Source organism: Pinus tabuliformis, chromosome 9 (genome assembly GCF_031772625.1).
Source record: "Pinus tabuliformis cultivar Carrire ecotype Pingquan chromosome 9, CPIR1, whole genome shotgun sequence".
NCBI lineage: Eukaryota > Viridiplantae > Streptophyta > Pinopsida > Pinales > Pinaceae > Pinus > Pinus tabuliformis.
Genome location: NC_142307.1, coordinates 1,750,874,324 through 1,750,879,573, shown reverse-complemented (window position 1 = coordinate 1,750,879,573; position 5,250 = coordinate 1,750,874,324).

The following is a 5,250-nucleotide window of genomic DNA, read 5'->3' as shown; positions in this document are numbered from 1 at the left end:
CTGGCTTTGCTCTGCTCTGCTCAGCTCTGCTCAGCACTGCTGGCTCTGCTAGCTCTGCTCTGCTGAACTATGAAGAAGAAGAATTGATCGAGAATGTCTCATACCATTCTCCACTGACCTGAAGTCAGACTCAGAGTGCGTACCACTGGTCCCAGACCAGTCTCAACTGACCCAAAGCCAGCGTCATAGTAGGTACCACTCCTACTACTAGTCCCAGACCAGTATCGCAGTCTCAGAGAGTGTACCACTAGTCCCAGACCAGTCTCAGTGGACCCATACCAGTCTCAGCGAACCCGAAGTCAGTGTCATAGAATGTACCACTCTCATTGGTCCTAGACCAGTACTGCACTGACACAAAGTCAGTCTCGGAGTATGTACCACTAGACCCAGACCAGTCTCAGCCGACCCAAAGTCAGCGTCATAGTATGTACAACTCCTAACACTGGTCCCAGACCAGTATCGCAGGCTCAGAGAGTGTACTACTGGTCCCAGACCAGTCTCAACCGAACCGAAGTCAGCATCATAGTATGTACAACTCTCACTGGTCCCAGACCAGTCCTGCACTGACATGAAGTCAGTCTCGGAGTATGTACCACTGGTCCCAGACCAGTCTCAGCTGACCCGAAGTCAGTGTCATAGTATGTACAACTCCTACTACTGGTCCCAGACCAGTATCATTGATCCCAGATCAATGGAGGACATCTTAGCATAGGGAGTATGGTAGATACAACGATGCGTCCATCGGTACTACTATGGTCCCTAATTTCATTTCCCTACTCATTGATCAGATGAGAGGTACTTCCCATGAGTCCCAGACTGCATGGGTAGGATGCCTCGACAGGAGAACTTAATCAATCATGTCCTCACAGGAGAACACATCAATCTAGGCCTCACAGGAGAATGCATCAATCCTGCTACAATCGCCATGGAGAACACATCAATCCAGGCCTCACAGGAGAACTAATCATCCTACTACACAAGAGAGCGAATCATCTTGTCCCAGAAGAGAGCGAATCATCTTGTTTCAGTGCGCACCACCAGGGGAGGGTGAGTCACCCTGTGGTCGTATGTTGCTCTAATAGAACTGCAAGCCCCCCAAAGCTCCTAGAGCTCAATGTATGCAACATGCAGGACCCTTTTACAGAGATCTCTCAACGACTCCAAGTCGTTCGGGAAAATCACAAATTTGATCTTTCCTCAGGGCTCTGTCCTGTACATCATCTCAGTGCGCTGGACCCTCCTTGATCATTGACTTACCATATCCCAGATAAGGTAATATTTGATGTCTATTTGCTGGAGCAATTGTCAAATACAGGATTCCTCAATAATTGAATCCCATCTTTGGTTGTCATAGAGAATCACAGTGGTATTCATCATGTGTACAAACAGCTCACTGAACAGCTTTAGCAACCAGACTGCCTCACAGAAGGCCATACTATCAGCAATGTATTCTGCCTTGGTGGTGCTTAGAGTCACCGACTTCTGCTTCCTGCTCATCCAGGATATCAAGGCAGATTCCAAAGAGAAACAACTGAGAAGTGCTCTAGTGATCCTCCATACTGCCTGCCCACTCATCATTCGAATAATCATGTGGTTTCATATTTCCGGCAGTGTATCTCAATTCATGAGAGATTGTGCCCTGAAGATATCTTAGAATATTCTTGGCACCAATCTAGTGAGGCTCAACCAAATATGAGCTCACCATGCTAATTGCAACACAGATGTCCAGACAGAGGTTCTCCAAGAACATCAACGTGAATGAGTTTATGAAACTCATAGGCATTTCCAAAATCTGGTCTGACATCATTACCATATAACTTCTGAAATTTAAGATCCCTGAAGCAGTCACAAGCTTGCAGGTTATCTTCCCACATTCAGAATCCAACTCCCTCTGTCTCCTATAAATGAGAGGGTCTGCACCTATCAGACATAGGTGTCGGTACGAGAGGTTTATCATCCACAACCTTCGAGTAATGGTTTCACTCCTAGTGAATCTCAGCTGCATTAGATAGCTATCAATCCTCTCATATTATGCCTGAGGTGTTTTTCTTCAAGCCATAGAGGGCTTTCTTCCACCTGTATACATGAGATTCCTTGATCATGATTCTCAAACTCCTCGAGTTGTTCTAAACCTGTGAACCTACTGCATGAGGGTAATGGTCCCCTTATAATATTTTCCTTCGGTACATTTCAGACATGTACCTTCATGCTTCCTTTTGAATTCAGGCATCCTAGTCACCATCTGACTCACAGACCTCCAGAGTTGAGTCAATGGACATGGTCCCCAGTGGACTTTCTGCAACTCGATACAACCCTGAACTCAAAAACATCTTTAAAATATCTATTTTCAAACACGTACCTTTCCATCAATAAGTGCCACCCTGTAACCTTTGACTTCCATTTCCGAGATGGACATCAGGTTCGATCAGGTACATAAAAGAGATTTTGGGGTTCCTTGCTTTCGTGGAAGAGTCGACCATTTCCTTGATGACCTGCATTACCAGTCATTCTTTTGATCATTGAAGATGTCCCAGGAATTACTTTTATCTTCATCAATAGATGTGTCTCTGCCATTCGGACACTCCTTCGCATAACGACCGAACTTATTTCAACAAGGCATCTACCTTTCCTTCCACCCTTAGATCTGAACTTCCCAATGAAGTGATCTTAAGATGGACCATCAAAATCTTCCGCTGCGCCATTCTGATAACATTCCCTGCTTTGACTTCACCCTAGGTGAATTATGAGGAACCCATTGATCCTTCTGTCTTGTCCCAACTATCTTCAGTGATTGCTCTTTTACTCTTACTTGGGAATTGTCTTCACCTCAGCTCTGATCCCATGTTAAGATTAGGTATGTTCTATGCTAGAGGAATTTATTTAAATTTTCACAGTTAGCAATCACATCAACATTATGATAAACTGTAGATAGAACATAAATATAAAATGCAGAAGACAAGCCAAGACAAGAGGACACAAGATATGGCGCGAGCCAGGGACAAACCCCACAATGTGTGGGGAAGCCCTTTCGTCAAATCTTATTTTATCTTTAAAGTTCACTAGAGAAGGAGAGAGAGAGAGTACATTTACAACAGAAGTCAATACTTTGACTTATCTAGATCTAGCATAGATCATTTCGTATGATGAGATCAGTTGAAGACATTCTGCTTCAACTGATTCTCAAGGTGACTCCTTCACCTATCATCATGTTGCATCTCGTCCATTTGTTGCACCTTACTATGTAGCACCATCATGCTACCCATGATCATCATGCTGCTCATGCTCTCATACATCATTGTGCTGCCCATGATCTTCATCATGTTGCCCATACATCATGCTGCCCATGATTACTTCGCCCACAGTGTCACATTTTTCATCATCATTCATCATTGCTTCATCGAGATCTTGACCTTGCTATGAATGTAATTGTGCCCAGACTTCCAGTGCTGAGATTGAGGTTGTCCTCATTGCTGCATCATTATTACATCATCATGGAGACCCTCACTGTTGCTTCTTTATCATATCCATGAAGTCTACCTGAAGGTTAGATCTCCATGTGTGTCTAAACTGTAATTGCAACCGTGGAACTTTATTTCGAATACCCATCGAGAGATATCAAATTATAGTTCACACTGAGGTATGCAGGTTAATATAAATTGTATGCTGAGATCCTTGATCATAGGATAGATCCTTCAGCTTCATCTGTTTGATGAAAACACTTGCAGGTTGACGAGATGTTGTTCATATATATATCTAGATTTATACATCCGCAGATATTTCCTTTAATCACAGGTATACTGAGTATCACATATATTCGTTGCGATATGTCTAGATAGATCTACATAAGATGTAACCCTTGTTCTTTCTGCAATATATATACATAGTCTTCTTTGTCCATCCGGGATACTGCGTTTCAGGTATGCCGAGATTGTAATTGCTTCAGTGATGACGGAGATCACTGAGACTGGGAGAAGATTGAAACTGAGTCTTCATGACTGCATACATGTCTTGACTACGGTTCCACATACCTGGACTGTGGCTTGTCTATCCTTATGGTTATATCTTGGCTCTCTGCGGCTAGGTGTCTGTGGCTATTGCGGCTAGAGCATCACTATGACTGCATCTTCGTTACCTTTTACAGCGTATAGAGAGTTGTGCGTATATAGTGAGTTGTGCGTATATTGCCAACGAATATAGAGAGTTTTGCGTATATATGACTCTCATGCCCAGCGTATATAGTTTCCATTTCCAACGAATATAGAGAGATGTGCGTATATAGAGAGTTGTGCGTATATTGCCAATGAATATAGAGAGTTGTGCGTATATATGACTCTCATGCCCAGCGTATATAGTTTCCATTGCCTATGTATATCAGTCTCTATGAACAGCGTATGTATGTCTCCATGACCAGTGTAGATAAGGGCATCATCTGTGGCTCATCTTCCACCTTTGACTGCGGCTGAGGTTAGCAGATTAGGGCATCATCAAACTAGGCCAGCGTATTCCTTTTGTGACTCTCCTTTTCCAAAAACCCAAGACGTGGAGAGGAGATCACGTCAAGAATAAGTGTGTAAATGATATCAAATCCTCATCTATTTATACCACAACGAGGATGATGAATAGACACGTCGGTTGGGCTTCTAGAGCCTACATAAGAGCTGGTCGGCTTGATAATAATTACATAAACAAAATAAATTCATATCTCCATAAATACTTATTGGAATCAGATGATCTTTGGATCAATCCTATACCTCTCGACGAGAGGGATCCAATAAAAATATCAGCTACCATAAATAAGCCGACCCACATGGAGTTTGGCCCTAGTTGCCAATTTAACACCATCAGACCTCCATGCTGAAAAGAAACCCCAAGAGGAAAATGCACCTAAAGAATCACATGTAAAGGAGGCAGAAGAAGAAAATATGCCTGTTCACGAGGAAAAGATGGTAGGAGATGCTGAACAGGAACAATCCGTTCCTAACCAGAAGAAACTCCGGAGGAAACAAGGGCAGAAAGAGAAGTTGCCCAAGAAATAACAGAACCAGTTAGGGTTCTTGCCCCAGAACAACAGAGCAGAACAGTGAAGAAACACCACAGAGAGAAAATCTGGGAATTAGTCACAGTCCAGGCAGCAGTGAACAGCCTGCTGTTCCTTCTAAAGAAATTCTGGAAATTAAAGAATTGTGAAAGGAACAACAAAGATTACTGAATATAATAGTCCAGCTCCACCAGCAGATTAGGATTCTAAGA